General features: G+C 34.0%; 1 protein-coding gene and 1 long non-coding RNA gene across 2 annotated transcripts in view; both read right to left on the bottom strand.

Moving 5' to 3' along the window:
* Positions 1-23,321, bottom strand: part of LOC104092257 (tobamovirus multiplication protein 1) — a 157,775-nt gene that overhangs the window by 68,811 nt on the left and 65,643 nt on the right. The window lies entirely within an intron of this gene.
* On the bottom strand, positions 22,659-23,106 carry LOC138904708 (uncharacterized). Its single transcript, XR_011413466.1, has 2 exons — positions 22,880-23,106; positions 22,659-22,719 (listed from the first exon to the last, which is right to left on the bottom strand). It is a non-coding gene; the product is annotated as an uncharacterized lncRNA (long non-coding RNA).

Here is a 23,321-nt window from a genome sequence, read left to right as displayed (position 1 = left end):
GCCCCAAAATTGCTCTTCGCGATCGCGGAAAACCAATCCCAATCGCGAAGAACAAACTCCCCAATTCTTCCAAACAACCTCTAGTATAATGGCCATAACTTTTTGTACAAAACTCCAAATTGCAAATGGTTTAACTTTCTGAAAACTAGACATCAAGGACTATAACTTACATTTGTTTCACATCTCCCAGTTCCTTATAGATTGATAGGTATATGCTTCTAAAGTCAGCCCTATGCAACAGAGATTTCCAAACTCTTCCCACACAGCCTATAGTATATCTATCATACCTTTTGTTACACAAATCCAAATGACAAACAATTTACTTTTCTGAAAACTAGATATCAAGGGCTACAACTTTCATTTTTGAATAATCTCCAAATTCCTTATAGACTGCTAGATATAAGCTTCCAAAGTCAGGTATGTGCAACAAAGATTTTGTTCTATGCGATCGCGAAAGAGCTTCCGCGATCGCGATTCACAAGGTCCCAAACTGCTTTTTGCTCTTCGCGAACGTGACCAAATGTTCGCGATCGCGATGCACACCTCTGTAGCAAGAAATCAGCAATTAAACATTGCCTAGAAATGGTCCGAAATCACCCTGAAACTCACCCGAGCCCTTCGGGACCTCAACCAAATATACCAACAAGTCCTAAAATATCATACAAGCTTAGTCGAAGTCTCGAATCACATCAAACAACGCTAAAACCACGAGTCGCACCTCAATTCAAGCCTAACGAACTTTGAACTTTTAAATTCTATATCTTGTGCCGAAATACATAAAATCAATCTGGAATGACTTCAAATTTTGTACACAAGTCATAAATGACATAACGAAGCTATTTCAATTTTCGAAATCGGATTCCGACCCCGATATAAAAAAGTCAACTCCCCGGTCAAACTTTTCAAAAATTCAACTTTCGCCATTTCAAGCCTAATTCCATTACGGACCTCCAAATAATTTTTTGGACACGCTCCTAAGTCCATAATCACCATACGGAGCTATCGGAATCATAAAAATTCAAATCCGAGGTCGTTTACACATAAGTCCACATCCGGTCAACTTTTCTAACTTAAATTTTCAAAAGGAAGTTTCTCAAATCTTGCCTTTATCTGTCTTGCTAGTGTGCATAAAATTTTGCCATTGCTCTTCACATTTTTTCTCCTTGGATAAAAAGTCCTAGTCTGATGGATTTCTCCCAATAAAAATCTTAGTCTAGTGAATCTTTCTCCTAAGATAGAAAACCTAGTCTGATGAATTTTCTCCTAGGATAAACGTCTTAGTCTGATGAATCTTTCTCCTAAGATAAAATGCCCTAGTCTGATGAACCTTCTCTTAGGATCGAAGTCTTAGTCTAATGAATCTTTCTCCTAAGATAACCACAAAAAAAAAGAAGAAAAAAAACCTAGTCTGATAAAGTTTTCTCCTAAGATAAGAAAACCTAGTCTAATGAATTTTCTCCTAGGATAGAAATCTTAGTTTGATGAATCTTTCTCCTAAGATAACAAAAAAAACCTAGTCTGATGAATCTTTCTCCTAGGATAAACGTCTTAGTTTGATTAATCTTTCTCCTAAGATAAAAATTAAAAATACCTAGTCAGATAAACTTTCTCCTAAGATCAAAGTCTTAGTCTGATGAATGTTTCTCCTAAGATAAGTAAACCTAGTCTGATGAATTTTCTCCTAGGATAGAAATCTTAGTCTGATGAATCTTTCTCCTAAGATAACAAAAAAAAAACTTAGTCTGATGAATCTTTCTCCTAGGATAAACGTCTTAGTTTGATTAATCCTTCTCCTAAGATAAAAATCAAAAAGACCTAGTCTGATGAACTTTCTCCTAGGATCGAAGTCTTAGTCTGATGAATTTTCTCCTAGGATAGAAATCTTAGTCTGATGAATCTTTCTCCTAAGATAACAAAAATAAAATCTAGTTTGATGAACTTTCTCCTAGGATCGAAGTCTTAGTCTGATGAATTTTTATCCTAAGATAAGAAAATCTAGTCTGATGAATCTTTCTTCTAGGATAATAAATCTTAGTGTGATGAATCTTTCTGTTAAGATAAAAATCAAAAAGCCCTAGTCGGATGAACTTTCTCCTAGGATCGAAGTCTTAGTATGATGAATTTTCTCCTAAGATAAGAAAACCTAGTCTGATGAATTTTCTCCGAGGATAGAAATCTTAGTCTGATGAATATTTCTCCTAAGATAACCAAAAAAAAAAAAGACGTAGTCTGACGAACTTTCTCCTAGGATCGAAGTTTTAGTCTGATGAATTTTTCTCCTAAGATAAGAAAACCTAGTCTTATGAATTTTCTCATAGGATAGAAATCTTAGTCTGATGAATCTTTCTCCTAAGATAACAAAAAAAACTAGTCTGATGAATCTTTTTCCAAAGATAAAAAGCCCTAATCTGATGAATTTTCTCCTGGGATAAGAAATCTTAGTCTGATGAATTTTATCCTAAGATAAAAGTCTTAGTCTGATGAATCTTTTTCCTAAGACAAAATGCCCTAGTCTGGTGAATTTTCTCCTAGAATAGAAATCTTAGTCCGATGAATCTTTCTCCTAAGATAACAAAAAAAAATTAGTCTAATGAATCTTTCTCCTGGGATAAACGTCTTAGTCTGATGAATCTTTCTCCTAAGATAAGGAAACCTAGTCTGATGAATCTTTCTCCTGGGATAAACGTCTTAGTTTGATGAATCTTTCTCCTAACATAAGAAACCTAGTCTGATGAATCTTTCTCCTAGGATAGAAATCTTAGTCTGATGAATCTTTCTCCTAAGATAACAAAAAAAAAACCTAGTCTGATGAATTTTCTCCTAGAATAGAAATCTTAGTCTGATGAATCTTTCTCCTAAGATAACAAAAAAAAAAAAAAAAAGCCTAGTCCGATGAACTTTCTCCTAGGATCGAAGTCTTAGTCTGATGAATTTTTCTCCTAAGATAAGAAAACCTAGTCTGATGAATTTTCTCCTATGATAAAAATCTTAGTCTGATAATCTTTCTCCTAAGATAATAAATTAGAAAACCTCATCTAATGAACTTTCTCCTAGGATTAGACGTCTTAGTCTGATGAATCTTTCTCCTAAGATTAAAAACCTAGTCTGATGAATTTTCTCCTAAGATAATTTTAACCTCCCCCCCCCCCCCCAAAAAAAAATACTTCTTGGTTCGTTTTAGCATAGGGTACACAATTTCCTAGTCTCGTTTTCCAACATAGGGTCTCCACTCCCTAGTTGATTTTATTTTAGACATAGGGTCTCCACTCCCTAGTCTCCTTTTCCAACGTAAGATTTTCACTCCCTAGTTGATTTTTATTTTAGACATATGGTCTCCATTCCCTAGTTTATTTTATTTTAGATATAGGGTCTCTACTCCCTAGTCTTCTTTTCCAACATAGGATCTCCACTCCCAAGTTGATTTTATTTTAGACATAGGGTCTCCACACCCTAGTCTCCTTTCCAACACAGGGTATACACTCCCTAGTTGATTTGATCTTAAATGCAAGGTACACCACTCCCTGATATCTTTGCCAAAATAGGGTATACCATTCCCTGACCACATTTTTCCAACATAAGGTACATCAATCCTTAGTTGAGATATTTTTTTGACAATAAAGGAACACCATCCAAACAAAAAAAATCCTCATGATCTTTTCTGGGTACACCATTCCTGACCTTTTATTATTTTCAATAAAAAAAGTAGTTTAGAATTTCTTTTACAATAAATAACGAAATTTTCCTAGTTAAAACTGGGGCAGAAAAATTGCGTTTGTTTGTTTAGACAAGAGTGGGTTGCTCTAGTGATAAGCACCCTCCACTTCCAACTAAGAGGTTGTGAGTTCGAGTCACCCCAAGAGCAAGGTGGGGAGTTCTTGGAGGGAGGGAGCCGGGGTTCTATCGGAAACAGCCTCTCTACCCCAGGGTAGGGGTAAGGTCTGCGTATACACTACCCTCCCCAGACCCCACTAGTGGGATTATACTGGGTTGTTGTTGTTATTGTTGTTGTTTGTTTTGGTGTCTGAGCAGGTTTTACCTTGAGGCACATGGTTCGAGATGACCAAAAGAAGAAGTCTCAATCTAGAATAAAAGAAAAGAAAAAAGAAGTGAATCCAAAATGAAGAAGTGGATGAAAAGATGTGGACTGCTCAAGACATGACTGAAGACACGAGCATTGCAATTCCCGTTTTATCAGAAGAAGCCATAGAAGAATGAACTAGCATCTGTAGCAAGCAAGTATCAAGGTTCAAATCAAAAGTCTGCATGAAGAACCATTCAAGACTCAAGATCAAGTTTCAGAAGACTTATAGATAGGAATCTTGTAACTCACAACTGCTAGGCTTGTTTAGTTCCTTTAAATTTTGATTTTGATGTAATAACCGGACCACGGACCGGAGCCTCGACGGAACCTCACTCGACTCTCCAACTTATCATTCCATCATTCTTCTTGAACTACACGCGACCTAATTTCCTTAAAACCCGGGATATATAGGCTGTCCAAAACCAGCACTCAGTTGCACTCTCTTCTCTTCTCTTTTGTTTTCTTCCTCTTTTGAATAACGATATGGTCAAAAATTAGTCACACAGCTCACTTTGTCTTTGCCTGAAAACTCTTCACGTTTCCAAGCAAAGAGGGGCAACTGTGAGCACCTAATTTTTTACCATATTTGGATTTTCACTCACTTTTTAGTATTTCAATAATTTTTAACTTTAATCTTATTATTTTAGTTTTATTTCACCTTTTTATAGGTTTATTTTAGATAAATTGAAAACAACAAAAATAGTCACAATTTTACATATTAATTGTGTTCTTGCTCTCAAAAGAAAGAAAGGTTCCAAAAATATGTTTTTAAAGCGTCTACTTTATCCTTTTCAAGTTAAGGATTTTAATAAATGAATTTTGAGTAGTTAGCATTTTTTCTCTTTCTATATTTATCAAGTAGGAGTAGTATTTTATTTTATTAACTAAAAATAAACAAAGAAAAGAAAATCAACAAAAAAAGGAGAGCCAACGAAGAATTGCCAAATGCCAAAGATTCCACCTTATCTCTATAACAAACTTCCACAATTTAAGGGAACTACACTGCACACAAGAGTGGGTTGCTCTAGTGGTGAGCACCCTCCACTTCCAACCAAGAGATTGTGAGTTCGAGTCACCCCAAGAGCAAGGTGAAGTTTTTGCAGGGAGGGAGCCGGTTTTCTATCGAAAACAGCCTCTCTACCCCAAGATAGGGTTAAGGTTTATGTACACACTATTATTATTGTTATTGTTGTTGTTGCACATTGCATGCAAGGAAAGAAAAAACGGATAGAAACAAAAGATAGAGATAAAACAGAAAAATAGAAAAGAGCGTGAAAGGTAAAGTGAAAAGGAAACAAATGAAATTGGTATGGGTCCATTTTTCCATTTTTTTCCCAGATTCACGTGTGACCTTGCCCTATTTTTTTTATTTTTTTTTAAAAAAAATCCTTTTCTTTATTTTACCAAGTAAGTTTAAATAACCTTGATAACAGATTTTATCTCACAAAAGATTCTTCACAATGCACACACTCACCACCTGCACACACACAATTAATTTGGACTTACTCTTATCCTGTTTTTTGTGTTTCTCTCCAAGAAATTCCAAACATTGGCTATTATACCTATAAGACATAGCAGGTAAGGGAGGGGATCAATTTTAGGAAACAAAGTAAAAGGAAAAGCCGACCACACTTCTTGATCTCCATCGCCGGCGAGTAGCCGAAAAAACAAAGCGGCAACTATGGCCAGCTCCGCTGCTCACCCCTCCTCCCACCGCTCGTTCCTTTTTTTTTCCTCGCACACTTCTCTCTTTTAGCTGCCATCGCCGCTGCCGGAGCTGACCACCAGTTTGCCGGCGAGCATTTTCCCTTCGTCACTCCACTGTTTCCCTCTCGGCCTAACCCTAACTGTTTCAGCCATAGAAACCAGCCTCAGACTACTAGTAAAATCAGTCCAAAGAAGCTCCAAATTCAGCTGTAAAACAGCTGGAAAACAACCCTCTTTCCTCACAAAACAACTGCGTTTTGGTCGGGTTCGAGTCGAATTTTCCGACGAGCTTTTCCGACAAGTTTCGGTGTTCCGACGTGGTCTTTTGTTCGCGGGTCTGTTCGCCGTTAGCTTCTTCAGCGTGCCTTTCTTTGTATACTTTGAAAGCTAATAAAATGTTCGTTTTCTTTTTCCTTATTGTTTCAACATTACAAGTGATGTTGTGTATTCTTTGTTAAATGCTTTATTTGTGTCCATGGTCTTTTGATTTGCATATTTTGATGTTTGGAGGGTTGAATTAAATTATGCAACTAATAAGTATTATGTTCAGTTTGATTAAGTTTAGAATTAATTGCTAATGGCCATATGACTTGTCTGTGAATTTGCTTTGGGTCTCGAATGGACAACCTTCTGTTTTTGATATTTAGTTGCTTGATTTTTATTCAATTAATAACATCTATGCTCTTCTATTAATTATTAATCAATAATAAAAAATGGAAGAGAGTTTGATAGATAAGCCATTTCGTTAGTAATCATGTGCATAAAGGATTCTATAATTCTTGGACATTCCCAAATAGTCTTAAACTTTAGCAAATAAATAACTCAGGAATATCGTAGCTTGCTTTAGGCGCGATTAATAATAAATCATCGTGACTATGGGTACGGTTCCCGCGGCATAGTCGCGACACGTAAATCCCAATTCGGGTGTGCGTTTCATGTGACTCAACCATAACTTCAAATAATAATAAAAATTAACATGTTGTAAATCGTGAGTGCGTTTCACATGGCGCGATTCGCAATGTGTACAAAAAATAATAAGTGTGCGACATCGCGACTTATTTAAATAAATTTCATAAATCCTAAAAGCAATTAAAATTCTATTAAAAGCGGTTAGAAAGTTAAAATGCACAATAGGTCTAAAACATGTAATCAGATAATTTGCCAAGTATTAATTGTTAAGTGACCGTGCTAAAACCACGGAACTCGAGAGTGCCTCACACCTTCTCCCGAGTTAACAGAATTTCTTACCTGATCTTCTGTGTTCGTAGACCATAAATAGAGTCAAATTTTCTCGATTTGGGATTTAAAATAAACCGGTGATTTGGGACACCATAACTTATTTCAAATGGCGACTCTGAATTAAATAAATAATCTCATTTCGAATAATGTCACTTTAATTGAAAAAAATCTCCTATCATGTGACAACCGTTAATGTATTTCACCTTTTTAAAAAGTTTAAATGCTCTCATGTGCTTATTCATTATTTTAAACATCGATTGGATATTCCTTTTGATACTCATCTATCCTTTAATAAATTATACAAAATAAATTGTCTCTTTGACCAAATAGGGAAGAGACAAGAAAGACCAAGTGCATAGATATCCTCTAAACTTGATATTGTTTTTCATTTGGCCAATTGAACTGTTCATATATAACTTATGGGACACCTTAAGTTGTGATGTATCCTTAGAAATGAATTGGAATATGAAAAAGAGGTAGCGGCGTCAAAATATAGCGCAAGAATTAACTTAAATAGTCGCATATCAAGCGCTTAAACCCGATATATGTATAATATATATACATATATAATTCGTGTATAATATGTATATAATTATGTATAATTAATGCATAATTTTTGTACGCCGACTATAAAAAGTAAACAATGAGTTCGACCATCTATTCGTGTAAAAATCCCATGAGTTATCACCTAACATCACTCTAGAAACGGGCTTAAACTTTTCTTACATAAGTTCGCTTGATGGGCCTAAGGTTTGCCAATCTGGACTCAAACCCAAGTCATCCCAAAAGCATTTATCTAGTCTAGCAACTGAAACTGCGACAGTCGGATAAAGTTTCTGATAAATCCGAGGCGGATCCAAGATTTAAATTCTATGGGTTCAATTTTAAGTTTTTAACATTGAACCCATTATATTTTTAAAGTTATGGGTTCATATCTACTATTTTTGCAATTTTAACGAATTTTTACATATAAATTTTTACTCTGCGTCGAAAGTTATGGGTTCAGTTGAACCCGTAGGTAATACACTACATCCGTCTCTGGATAAACCTCTTAAGTCATAGAGGAATTTCTAGAAACCACTTTTCTTTAGTGACTATTAACTTCATATAGCTGCCATATACATAATTACTATCTATAGCTACTATTCAGTTATTACAGTAGTGTATTCACATATATTCGCGCTATGTATTCATGAATACAGCAGCAAAAAGCGCCTAAAATCAAGGCAGTCCAGTTGTACGCGCATGCATTTACATGTATTCGCGCTACCGTATTCATGAATACAGTTGTACGCGCATTTATTCACATGTATTCGCGCCATGTATTCATGAATACAGTAACGGCAATCCCTTAAAAATAGGTATGCCCAGCTGTCTAAGAGAGAGGAAAAATATAAATAGTGTATTGCATGCCTTATTTCATGCCTCAATGGTAATATATACCATAAAATACTTATTTTGCTATAAAATATAAAAGGTAACTATAGAAAATAAATTTTAAAATAATTTTGATTTATAATAAATATGGTGTATACATTTGCTAAGGGAGGTAAAATTTCGTAAGTAATAAGCATGCAAGGATTACAGATTACAGCCAAATGGCAAATTGCTGAGTAAAAGTTTTACCAATGAACTCACCACCAAGAATTGTAGTGGAATAAATAGTGCCGGCTTAAGCCAGTAAAGCAATGGCTTTAGGGCCCCAAATTCTTAAGCCCCATTTTCAAAATCAATAATAGGTTCATTTTATGGTAATTTTCCTTCAAAAAACAAAATTTTATTCTTATATCAAGTTACAAATTTCTAGAATCAGTTTCTACTATTTTTTTCTTTAAATTTGAAATTATTATTTTTTCTATTTTCACCTTATAGTAGCAGTATTGCCTTTGTTATTTTATCATAATTCTACTAAGGCAACTATAAGCATGAATTAGGTTATTTAATATTAATCTTTCTTAAAGGCTAAGGCCTCTTAATAAAATTTGGCTTTAGGCCCCCCCAGTGTTCTTGAGCCGCCTCTTTACTCATAAATATATTATTTTTCACTCTTAATCAGAGATTTCAGGTTCGAGCCTTAAGTATATGAAAAAATCCTAGTTAGGACTTAGGAGTGCTTACCCCGATAATCAATCTGCAAATTCAGATTAATCGGGATCAAAAAATGAATATCACACCAAGTGAAAAATTTTAAAAAAAATCTCTAGGTCAATTCTTTTTTATCCAATTTAAATGTATCTATTGCTTAAATGAGAAAAAGAAAAGTAAATTCAAATTTGTTTTTACCAAGTGATCGAAAAAGTTAGTTCTTCAAATTCACTTACCTAAGCCGGCTTCCCTAAAGCAACAATCCAATGAAGCAACGTGGGCAGGAATCTAAGGAACCATGTTTAATACACAAATTACTACATGTAATATTACAAATATTTTTTAAGCGTTTTTTGGACACCTGGGCAGAACGTCCGAGTAACATTGTAGTTTTGTAATGAGATTTTTACGTTCCTATACACTGTTTGAAACTTTATTACACTCCCTACTCAAATTTCAATTTAATTACATTCTATATACAAATTTACCAATTATATACATTTTAAGAATTAAATGAGTATCCTTTTATATTAGTAATCAATTATTTTTCATCCTTATTCTCTCTCCCTCCAGCGCTCTCTCTATCCGTCTCTCTCTCTCTCTCTCTCTCTCTCTCTCTCTCTCTCTCTCTTTCTACGTCTCTCTCTATCTCTCAATCCCTAATCCCAGTAATGTAAAACAGAGAAAAAGAGAGCAATAATTTCACCATTGACAGCCATTAAAAAACTTTAAAGCTTTGAATTCGAATTTGGGATTTAGAAAACCATTATTTGTTTGGATTGGGTGTTGTTGCAAACAATTGAGAATATTTTTGGAGTTTATATCTCAATTTTGAGGGTGTTTTGGTAAAAATTAGACTTGATTTTGGCTAAATTTCATCATCATCATCATCATCAGAAGAAGAAGAAGAAGAAGAAGAGTTTTTCTTGGAAATTTTTAATCTTTTCCTCCAGGCCTATTCAAATGAATCATGAACTCATGGAAGTTTGTAAAATCGAAATTAACGATCTCCTTAAAAAATAAATAATTAGCCCTTTTGAATGGGGAATGAATCACTTGCACACCCCGATTGTACTCTCTGTACAATTCAGACCCCAAACATATAATTTTAAAGACTACATGGATGCATGGTACAATTTTATTTACCTACGCCCAGGTTCACATACGTGGTTCATAAAATATAGCGAACAAGTAGCAAGATCAGTCATACCAAGATAGCTTTATGATTGGTGGAAAACATTTGGAGGAATAGAGCAATCAATGCCCCGGAGCTTCCATATTCATTATGAGAGATTCCAGAAAGAATAGGAAATCTCTACCTTACCAGATCACATTAAAATCTGCAAATATTATTTTGCAAAAAGGATTTCATTCATAATCGGTTGGACGTTCGAAATTGAACAGATCGAATGAATTCAATATTTAGTTAAGATACCAAAAATCAAAGGATGGGTTCCTGAATCAAGAGAGATCAAGAAACCCAAACCAGCCAGCAGAAGTGGATCTACCAGTTCACAAGTAGAATTAAAAAAGAGACTCTTAGAAGTCTTAGCAAACATTGAAACAGCAAGCCCAGTAGAAGTACATGCTATGTTAGATACAGTATCAGCATCCTCCTTAACAGAAAACCAAGACAATGGGGACATGGAGGACCCACACGGAATAGCCCAAGCATACCGGGCCTACGCAGAAGAAGAATAGCATCTGAAGACAATAACTCTCTAGACAAAGACAAACGACTCTTCAAAAAAGAAGGAGTCACCTGACAACAACGACCACAAAAAGACAAAAACAGTACCTGCCTCTTCAAAAAAGCAGCAAACGACCTTTCAGTAAAGCAATAGACAGCAAACTGAGATCGTCCATTTAGACGGTTGAGATTAACTCAGCAAAAAACTGAAGTCTATATAAGACTTCCAAAATTGTAATAGAAGACATCCGAAAAATTTCCCAAGATTTTTCCCTATCTTTTCTCTCCCCTCTGTAAAAATGTTCTCTTATATTTGAATAAAGCTTTTAACAAGTAAGTGTTTCTGTCTTACTATTTTAATTCCGCATTTATTTTATCTATTTTAAAGATAAAACGTATGATCCTCTTAATGGTATTAGAGCCATGTTGAATATGATAGGCTAAACCTCTTATACTGTCTTTAGGGTTCGTTGAAATCTTGTTATCATGTTTATGTTATAATTCTTAGATACTTCTATACTGTTCATTTCTGCATAGGTTTACTGTTCGTCTTCTTTAAAGCTTCAGATTTTATCCTCTGAGTGTTCTATGTTCATAGTGTGAGGGATCTTTGTAGGATGTCGATTAAACCTTATTAAACTGCTGTCAGTTGCCGTCGTCCATAGGCTAGGGAGTGCCGCGAGAGACAGGATACAACAGGACACAGTTAACACGTTTAATCCCCAACCCCCAAGATAACTTAGAACTAAGTTCACTTCATTGGTAAGCTGTAGTGAAGAAGAAGATAAATAGTAGACACTATACAGTTAAGAATATTATAGAATTATTAAGACTATTATTACATGATTGTGATAATAGAGATAGTAGACAAAAAGACAAAAACAGTACCTGCCTCTTCAAAAAGCAGCAGACGACCTTTCAGTAAAGCAACATACAGCAAACTGAGATCGTCCATTTAGACGGTTGAGATTAACTCAGCAAAAAACTGAAGTCTATATAAGACTTCCAAAATTGTAGTAGAAGGCATACGAAAACTTTCTCAAGATTTTTTCCTATCTTTTCTCTCCCCTCTGTAAAAATGTTCTCTTATGTTTGAATAAAGCTTTTAACAAGTAAGTGTTTCTGTCTTACTATTTTAATTCCGCGTCAAGACTTCGGATTAAAAACTATTGCTGCTCCTTCTAAAAGAGCAAAACGACATAAAAAATCTTCTGAAAAATCAAAAAAATGCCATAAGCGTAAAGAAAAGAAAGAAGGAACTCCTAAGAAGAGAAGATTTAAAAGACGTTCTAAGAAAGAACATGGTAATAAATGTTGGTCATGTGGAAAGACAGGGCATAGAGCTAATGAATGCCCAGTCACCAACAAGAAAAAGAAAAAGGTTAATACCTTAGAAATTGATGAAAATGTTAAAGAAAAGCTATTTGCTATTCTAGAACAAAATAAAAACAACACATTATCGTCATCATCAGATGAAAGCTATTCTGACAGTGACGATGTAATGATAAACATGGCATATAGCTCAGACAGTAGTAGTAGTTCTAAAGAAGACAATTGTAGCTGCACTGGTGCAATATGTGTGTGCGGACAAAATTCTATTAAAGTCCTTACTAACGACTCTAAAGAAGTCTTATGTGATATTATTAATCACATAGATGATGAAGATATTAAAATAAAATACTTAAAAGAATTAAAAAATATCATCATTAATCAGAAAGGAAATCATCATAAAATAGAACCCTTTAATATGAAAGAGGTTATGAATAGATTTTCAGTCAAAGATGATAAACCTACTATTCAACATCTCCAAATAGAATTAAAATCTGTAAAAGATGAAATAAAAATGGTTAAGCTTAGACTTTGACAAAATAAAAATGGAAAATCTTACTAGAGAAGTATTACAAGCAGCCAATAAGAAAGAAACAATTGGTGAATACTTCACAGAAGATGATAATTCAAAAAATGATGAAGAATCTATTAATGGTACAGCTGTGGCAAAGATTACTAAAGTAAGATAACTTTAATTGATTTGAAACTACATGTAATAAGTTGTTTGTGTAATTATTTTGCACAATAATTTTATTAATATCTTTGTTAGTTGGTCCACTATCACTGTGAACACTTTCTCTTTTAAAAGGGGAAGCTGTGATTACTTCACTTTGAACTGGTATTAGAATTTCTTCTAAAGGGTGGATTAATGGCTTCTATTATACCTTTGTTTTTAAATCTTTTATCCATTTATCTTTAAAAGATAGTCTTTGTTCTAAAGAGTAAGTATCTACGTACCATTTTCTATTAATAATATTGTTGGGGTGTAACCACTGAGCATCTAGACTTTTCCAATCAATATTAAAGTCATCGGCTCGGATTACTGTTAATTGATCAATTGTTTCAGCAGTTGAGCTTCTTGGAGTAGTAACAAATGGATAAAAGATTTAAAAAATTAAGAGTTAAGAAGTCTGAAAATATTCAGGTCATTAATGTCAACTGAAAAGTCTGAAAATATTCTGGCTATTTCTCTTGTATTAAGAGTTAAGGTATCCAAAATATTCTGGTCATTAATGTCAACTGAAAAGTTTGGATAACAATTAAAGTATACCGAGCCTTGGGCTAGGTTACTTTGCAGAACTCCTAATAATGAATCATCAAAGTTAAGAAGTCTGTCATCTCTTAGTAAGAGACATAGGGGGGGTGTCTAAACCTAATCTATATAAAGGTTTGACTGCCACTTGTACTAATCCGATGCGAAGGAAATTGAATTTCTTTCTATATTGTTGAATATCTTGCGCAGCTAATAACTTGATTGTTTCTATCGAGTTATTGATGGCAATAGTTGATTCGCAAGTTTTGATATTATAATTTTTTATAAAATCAAACTTACCAGTATGGTAGATGGTACTATAGGATTCTCTCGGAATACTCCAATTTTGTAAATCATTTTCTATTTTGGCAATATTCGTTACTGCCAGAGACTGATTGATATTATTTAAAATTTTATCTTTATCAGAATTATTCATTTTTAAAAAAAGGGTCGTGCACCTTCTAAGACAAATATTTATTGCTTTTAGATTAAGCAAAATATAAAATCTTCTACTTTTATAATCATATAATTTTTGTACTAAAGTTTTTATTACTTCAGAAATTTCTTCTAAAGTTTGTTTCCTTGGTTCAATAAAAATAAGTTCTTTATAAATTTGAATATTGTAATCAGCACGGAATATTTTTTTATCGATTTTTCTTAATCCTTTTAAAATTCTCCATTTGCCTCTATTTAATAATCTATTAAAAGAAGGATGATTTTTCATATTCAAAATCTTTTCAAAGTCTTACCAGTTTTTGAGAGATATACTATCTTTAAGGCGTAAGTCTATTATCTCTATTATCACAATCATGTAATAATAGTCTTAATAATTCTATAATATTCTTAACTGTATAGTGTCTACTATTTATCTTCTTCTTCACTACAGCTTACCAATGAAGTGAACTTAGTTCTAAGTTATCTTGGGGGTTGGGGATTAAACGTGTTAACTGTGTCCTGTTGTGTCCTGTCTCTCGCGGCACTCCCTAGCCTATGGACGACGGCAACTGACGGCAGTTTAATAAGGTTTAATCGACATCCTACAAGGATCCCTCACACTATGAATATAGAACACTCAGAGGATAAAATCTGAAGCTTTAAAGAAGACGAACAGTAAACCTATGTAGAAATAAACAGTATAGAAGTATCTAAGAATTATAACATAAACATGATAACAAGATTTCAACGAACCCTAAAGACAGTATAAGAGGTTTAGCCTATCATATTCAACATGGCTCTAATACCATTAAGAGGATCATACGTTTTATCTTTAAAATAGATAAAATAAATGTGGAATTAAAATAGTAAGACAGAAACACTTACTTGTTAAAAGCTTTATTCAAACATAAGAGAACATTTTTACAGAAGGGAGAGAAAAGATAGGGAAAAATCTTGGGAAATTTTTTCGGATGCCTTCTATTACAATTTTGGAAGTCTTATATAGACTTTAGTTTTTTGCTGAGTTAATCTCAACCGTCTAAATGGACGATCTCAGTTTGTTGTCTGTTGCTTTACTGAAAGGTCGTTTGCTGCTTTTTTGAAGAGGCGGGTACTGTTTTTGTCTTTTTTTGGCCGTTGTTGTCAGGTGACTCCTTCTTTTTTGAAGAGTCGTTTGTCTTTGTCTGGAGAGTTATTGTCTTCAGATGCTATTCTTCTTCTGCGTAGGCCACGTATGCTTGGGCTATTCCATGTGGGTCCTCCATGTCCCCATTGTCTTGGTTTTCTGTTGAGGAGGATGCTGATATTGTGTCTAACATAGCCTGTACTTCTACTGAGCTTGCTGTTTCAATGTTTGCTAAGACTTCTAAGAGTCTCTTTTTTAATTCTGCTTGTGAACTGGTAGATCCACTTCTGCTGGCTGGTTTAGGTTTCTTGATCTCTCTTGATTCAGGAACCCATCCTTTGATTTTTGGTATCTTAACTAAATATTGAATTCATTCGATCTGTTCAATTTCGAACGTCCGCCCGATTATGAATGAAATCCTTTTTGCAAAATAATATTTGCAGATTTTAATGTGATCTGGTAAGGTAGAGATTTCCTGTTCTTTCTGGAATCTCTCATAATGAATATGGAAGCTCCGGGGCATCTTCCTTATATTAGTGAATTCACTGAACAAGCCATACCCACTAAGGCTAGGCCTATTCAAATGAATCATGAACTCATGGAAGTTTGTAAAAACGAAATTAACGATCTCCTTAAGAAGAAGATAATTAGACCCTCTAAATCACCTGGGAGCTGTGCAGCTTTTTATGTTAACAGAAGTGCAGAAAAGGAAAGAGGAGCTCCTATACTTGTTATTAATTATAAACCATTAAACAAAGTATTACAATGGATTAAGTACCCGATACCTAATAAAAGAGATCTATTAAAAAGAACTTATAAAGCCAATATCTATAGCAAATTTGATATGAAATCAGGATTCTGGCAAATTTAAATTAGTGAAAAAGATAAATATAAAACTGCTTTCAATGTCCTATTTGGACAATATGAATGGAATGCTATGCCTTTCGGGTTAAAAAATGCCCCATCAGAATTTCAAAATATTATGAACAACATATTCAATCCATACAGTAATATGTCAATTGTTTACATTGATGATGTCTTAATATTTTCTGAAGATATAGACTCTCACTTTAAACATTTAAATACATTCTTTAAAGTAGTAAAACATAATGGATTAGTGGTTAGTGCTAAGAAGATTAAGTTGTTCCAAACAACTATTAGATTCTTAGGACATGACCTATACCAAGGCACGCATAAACTAATATGTAGAGCCATTGAGTTCTCATCTAAATTCCCTGATGAAATCTTAGATAAAATACAACTACAAAGGTTTTTAGGAAGCCTTAATTATGTAGCAGACTTCATTCCTGATATTAGGAAAATATGTGAACCTCTATACAAATGTCTCAGAAAGAATCCAGTCCCATGGAGTCAAGAACAAACTGACACTGTCAAAAGAGTCAAAACTATTGTCCAAAAATTTTCTTGTCTAGGTATTCCTAATCCTGAGGCATTCATGATAGTTGAAACCGACGCTTCTGATGAGGGGTACGGTGGTATTCTCAAACAAAGAATCTCTTCAAACTCTCCAGAACAATTAGTTCGTTTCACTTCCGGAATATGGAATTCGGCTCAGAAAAATTATAGTTCAGTCAAAAAAGAGATTTTGTCTATAGTACTATGTATTACAAAATTTCAAAATGATTTAATAAATAAAGAATTTTTACTAAGGGTTGATTGTAAATCAGCCAAAGAGATTTTACAAAAAGATGTTAAAAACCTCATTTCAAAACAGATTTTTGCCAGATGGCAAGCATTATTATCTAGTTTTGATTTTCAAATTGATTTCATTAAAGATGAAGAAAACTCTTTACCCGACTTTCTAACCAGAGAATTCCAACAGGAAAAAAAATGAGACCGAATCAGAAGGGTCCCTTCAGGGCCTTACCAAAGAGAGAAAATAAGTACTCTGCACTTGCAGACTACTACCCACCTTTAGCGGTGAGACCACCTATAAATATAATGGTAACCCCTCCGAGAGTTCCCACCACAAAACCGAGAGTTCCCACCACCAATAAACCAGCAACAATGACAATCCTTGGTACTATTCCAAAGATAGAAGGACCATTCCAACAAGCTTCTTCGAAAGCTTCGACAAGCCAAACTGGTAAGATACTAACTAGTTCAGATTACGAAATGAAGACCCCAGAGTCATTCGCGAAGGCAGTCAAGCCAGAAACACCATCCAATAAGGAAGGGAAAAAATCAGTTTCTCAAGAAAAAGAAACATTTGAAATAATTTACAAAGCACCAATTAAAGTGATAGCACTAGACAAAGGTTACGAAAACTTTGACAAACAAGATTTGATTAGACCCTGTTACACCAACAGAAACTATGTTGAAACCAGTGACCCCCTAGAAAATTGGTGGGATAATTATCTATCAGAAGAAAATAGAAATCAAATTCTAGGAGCCACTACAGTTGCAACTATAATAAAAACTGAATCAGGAATGCAAGTTGCAGAGCAAGAAGCTAGAGAAGATGCTTCTGCAACTTTAATCTACTGTATTGCTAAACACTTCATTGGAGAACCAAAACTTTTCCAAGACAGGAGTTTAGAACTTCTTAACAATCTTAACTGTCCAAAATTAACAGATTTTAGATGGTATAAAGATATGTTTATAGAAAAAGTAATGATTAGAGAAGACTGCGGTAGTGCTTTCTCTAAAGAAGTCTTATTTGATATTATTAATCACATAGATGATGAAGATATTAAAACAAAATACTTAAAAGAATTAAAAAATATCATCATTAATCAGAAAGAAAATCATTATAAAATAGAACCCTTTAATATGAAAGAGGTTATAAATAGATTTTCAGTCAAAGATGATAAACCTACTATTCAACATCTCCAAACAGAATTAAAATCTGTAAAAGATGAAATAAAAATGGTTAAGCTTAGACTTGACAAAATAGAAATGGAAAATCTTACTAGAGAAGTATTACAAGCAGCCAATAAGAAAGAAACAATTGGTGAATACTTCACAGAAGATGATAATTTAAAAAATAATGAAGAATCTATTAATGGTACAGTTGTGGCAAAGATTACTAAAGTAAGAGCCCATAGTTATCATATTCCTATTACCTTAAAGGTAAAACACATCACGATAAATAAATTAGCATTATTAGACTCAGGTGCATATTGACCTGTTACATTAATAAAACTGATTAAATCTCCATATGTAAGATTGTCATAAGGGATTTGTCCATTAAATCTATACCATTAAGAGGATCATACGTTTTATCTTTAAAATAGATAAAATAAATGCGGAATTAAAATAGTAAGACAGAAACACTTACTTGTTAAAAGCTTTATTCAAACATAAGAGAATATTTTTACAGAAGGGAGAGATAAGATAGGGAAAAATCTTGGGAAATTTTTTCGGATGCCTTCTATTACAATTTTGGAAGTCTTATATAGACTTCAGTTTTTTGGTGAGTTAATCTCAACCGTCTAAATGGACGATCTCAGTTTGTTGTCTGTTGCTTTACTGAAAGGTTGTTTGCTGCTTTTTTTAAGAGGCAGGTACTGTTTTTGTCTTTTTGTGGTCGTTGTTGTTAGGTGACTCCTTCTTTTTTGAAGAGTCGTTTGTCTTTGTCTGGAGAGTTATTGTCTCCAGATGCTATTCTTCTTCTGCGTAGGCCCGGTATGCTTGGGCTATTCCGTGTGGGTCCTCCATGTCTCCATTGCCTTGGTTTTCTGTTGAGGAGGATGCTAATACTGTGTCTAACATAGCCTATACTTCTACTGGGCTTGCTGTTTCAATGTTTGCTAAGACTTCTAAGAGTCTCTTTTTTAATTCTGCTTGTGAACTGGTAGATCCACTTCTGCTTGCTGGTTTGAGTTTCTTGATCTCTCTTGATTCAGGAACCCATTCTTTGATTTTTGGTATCTTAACTAAATATTGAATTCATTCGATCTGTTCAATTTCGAACGTCCAACCGATTATGAATGAAATCCTTTTTGCAAAATAATATTTGCAGATTTTAATGTGATCTGGTAAGGTAGAGATTTCCTGTTCTTTCTGGAATCTCTCATAATGAATATGGAAGCTCCGGGGCATTGATTACTCTGTTCCTCCAAATGTTTTTCACCAATCATAAAACCATCTTGGTATGAATGATCTTGCTACTTGTTCACTATATTTTACGAATCACGTATGTGAACCTGGGCGTAGGTAAATAAAATTGTACCATGCATCCATGTAATCTTTAAAATTATATGTTTGGGGTCTGAATTATACAGAGAGCACAATCGGGGTGTGCAAGTGATCCATTTCCCATTCAAAAAGGCTAATTATTTTGTTGATAGTGAATCTAGAATACTTAATACTGTCAGGACCTTTGTCATCCCTAAGGGTATGCTCAAAAGTGACTGATCCTGTATTTGTAAGAATAAATTCATAATACCTCCTTGATTTTAGGGGGTCACTGGTTTCAACATAGTTTCTGTTGGTGTAACAGGGTCTAATCAAATCTTGTTTGTCAAAGTTTTTGTAACCTTTGTCTAGTGCTATCACTTTAATTGGTGCTTTGGAAATTATTTCAAATGTTTCTTTTTCTTGAGAAACTGATTTTTTTTCCTTCCTTCTTGGATGTTGTTTCTGGCTTGACTGCCTGCGCGAATGACTCTGGGGTCTTCATTTCGTTATCTGAACTGGTTAGTATCTTACCAGTTTGGCTTGTCGAAGCTTTCGAAGAAGCTTGTTGGAATGGTCCTTCTATCTTTGGAATAGTACCAAGGACTGTCATTGTTGCTGGTTTATTTATGGTGGGAACTCTCGGAGGGGTTACCATTATATTTATAGGTGGTCTCACGGGTAAAGGTGGGTAGTAGTCTGCAAGTGCAGAGTACCTATTTTCTCTCTTTGGTAAGGCCCTGAAGGGACCCTTCTGATTCGGTCTCATTTTTTCCCTGTTGGAATTCTCTGGTTAGAAAGTCGGGTAAAGAGTTTTCTTCACCTTTAATGAAATCAATTTAAAAATCAAAACTAGATAATAATGCTTGCCATCTGGCAAAAATCTGTTTTGAAATGAGGTTTTTAACATCTTTTTGTAAAATCTCTTTGGCTGATTTACAATCAACCCTTAGTAAAAAAAATTTATTTATTAAATCGTCTTGAAATTTTATAATACATAGTACTATAGACAAAATCTCTTTTTTGACTGTACTATAATTTTTCTGAGCCGAAGTCCATATTCCGGAAGTGAAACGAACTAATTGTTCTGGAGAGTTTGAAGAGATTCTTTGTTTGAGAATACCACCGTACCCCTCATCAGAAGCGTCGGTTTCAACTATCATGAATGCCTCAGGATTAGGAATACCTAGACAAGGAAATTTTTGGACAATAGTTTTGAGTCTTTTGACAGTGTCAGTTTGTTCTTGACTCCATGGGACTGGATTCTTTCTGAGACGTTTGTATAGAGGTTCACATATTTTCCTAATATCAGGAATGAAGTTTGCTACATAATTAAGACTTCCTAAAAACCTTTGTAGTTATATTTTATCTAAGATTTCATCAGGGAATTTAGATGATAACTCAATGGCTCTACATATTAGTTTATACGTGCCTTGGTATAGGTCATGTCCTAAGAATCTAATAATTGTTTGGAACAACTTAATCTTCTTAGCACTAACCACTAATCCATTATGTTTTACTACTTTAAAGAATGTATTTAAATGTTTAAAGTGAGAGTCTATATCTTCAGAAAATATTAAGACATCATCAATGTAAACAATTGACATATTACTGTATGGATTGAATATGTTGTTCATAATATTTTGAAATTCTGATGGGGCATTTTTTAACCCGAAAGGCATAACATTCCATTCATATTGTCCAAATGGGACATTGAAAGCAGTTTTATATTTATCTTTTTCACTAATTTGAATTTGCCAGAATCCTGATTTCATATCAAATTTGCTATAGATATTGGCTTTATAAGTTCTTTTTAATAGATCTATTTTATTAGGTATCGGGTACTTAATCCATTGTAATACTTTGTTTAATGGTTTATAATTAATAACAAGTATAGGAGCTCCTCTTTTCTTTTCTGCACTTCTGTTAACATAAAAAGCTGCACAGCTCCAAGGTGATTTAGAGGGTCTAATTATCTTCTTTTTAAAGAGACCGTTAATTTCGTTTTTACAAACTTCCATGAGTTCATGATTTATTTGAATAGGCCCAGCCTTAGTGGGTATGACTTGTTCAGTGAATTCACTAATATAAGGAAGTTCGACTACATGCCTTTTCCTTTCCCAGAAGGCATTGGGTAATTCTGAACAAACTTCAAGTTCGAGTTTTTCTTGGGAATTTTTAATCTTTTCCTCCATTCCCGGGGTTTTTAAAGTTTGTTCAATTTTGTGAAATTTTATATTATTTTTTAAATAATTTACCTGATTTGAAAGCAGGTTTATTTTAAATATAGTTTTTGATTTGAGGAAATCACTTTCCTCCTTGAAAATAGAATTAAGATAAGGGAATTTTATTTCCTTTCCTAATATTGTGGTACAAATAGCTTCTAAATTATCATGGTATGATTTAATTTGAGTTATAAAAGGTATACCTAGGATAATTTCTTCATTTATATCTCTAATTACCGCAAAATTATTTATAAAGCAGATTCCATCATTACAAATGTGGGCTTTTGATAGTTTATAATCTATCTTTAATAAAAAACGCCTAACAATGAAAACTAACTGAACTTCTTAGTTCAATTGTTTTTTACCACAATGCTTGTAATTATGGCCAATATTTTGGCTAATGAAGTCTATCTCATATAAGCATAATCATCTTTGCAAAGTGTAGATTTTGTTGGCAATATTCTTTGGGACCCAAAAATATTACATTGTGTGGTGGACATCATTTGCACAAGTTGTATCTCTTCTTTTACAACTAAGAGGCAAAGACTTTTTTGCCTATAAAAGGGAAGGCCATTAGTTCATTTTAGACACACCAACAAGACTTGAGTCTTCATTTCTTGTTTCTTCCTTTCTTCCTTTATTAAGAGTGTTTTGTATGAGAGTTAGTGTTGGGAAGCACTTATGTGAACCCTTTCTTTGGAGTGATCTTGTGAGGTTATTCCCTTAGGGTATTTGGGATTAATTAGAGTATTTACTCTAATTTTGTACTATTATTGTTATAGTAAATTGCCCCTCTCCGCTTGTGGACGTAGGTCCCTTTGATCGAATCATGTTAAATTTGTGTCTTCTTTATCTACTTTAATTGTCGTTGTTATCAACTTCCATTGTCTTTGTTATTGCCATTATACCGTTGTTTGGCTATATTTCGCAATACCCGGGTTCCCGATCCTAACAAATTGGTATCAGAGCCGGATCTAACCGAGTTAGTTTCAATAGCCAAAATGACTCTAACAAAGACCTATATTGAGAAATTTGACCGAAGAGCAAACTTTGGAATATGGCAATTAAAGATGGAAGCTATCCTAATTCAGGATGGCTTAGACTTGGCGTTACAAGGAAAGGAGAAGAAGCCGGATAAAATAACGGACGAGGAGTTTGCCATCATAGACAAAAAGGTAAAAACAGGTATTATTTTAAATCTCTCAAATGAGGTTTTACGTGAAGTTTCTGTAGAAACCACAGCTAAAGACATGTGAAAAAAATTGAAAACCTTATATATGAAGAGGACGGTGGAAAATAGACTTTACCTGAAGCAGAAGCTTTATACAATTCGTATGAGTGAAGGTACCTCTATTCTCTCTCATCTTGACACCTTTGATTCCATTCTTATGGATTTGAGTAATATAGATGCTGAAATTAAAGATGAGGATCAAGCTGTGTTACTGCTTTGTTCTCTACCCCCATCTTTTAAGCATATAAGAGATACTATGCTTTATGCAAAGGATAATATCTCTTATAAGGATATTAAATCTATCTTAAAATCAAAAGAACAGATAGATAGTGATATTACTGGGGAAGCTAGTGGAACTCAAGCGGAAGTTGGCTTGTTTGTTAGGGGCAAATCCGACTTCAATTCCAGATACAATAATTTAGAGTGTCGCTATTGTCATAAGAAAGGTCACAATATCTCTGAATGCTATAAACTGAAAAATAAAGAAAAGCACAAAGAAAGAAAAAATGAGCACAAAAATACTGACACCGCCGAAACTAGTGTAGCAACTGATGAGATTGAGGGAACTATATTTTTAGCAACTGAAACTAGTTTCAGATTAGACAATGAGTGAATTTTAGATTCCGGTTGTTCATATCATATGTGTCCTAGCAGGGACTTATTTTCTACATATGATTCAGTTGCAGGTGGAGTTGTCCAATTGGGTAACAATGTTACTTGTAACGTTATTGGCAAAGGTACAATTCGGGTCAGAATGCACGATGATGTGGTGAGAACTCTC

Source organism: Nicotiana tomentosiformis, chromosome 2 (genome assembly GCF_000390325.3).
Source record: "Nicotiana tomentosiformis chromosome 2, ASM39032v3, whole genome shotgun sequence".
NCBI classification, from domain to species: Eukaryota; Viridiplantae; Streptophyta; class Magnoliopsida; order Solanales; family Solanaceae; genus Nicotiana; species Nicotiana tomentosiformis.
Note: the sequence above shows the minus strand (reverse complement) of the source record. Positions and strands in the feature narration are given on the sequence as shown.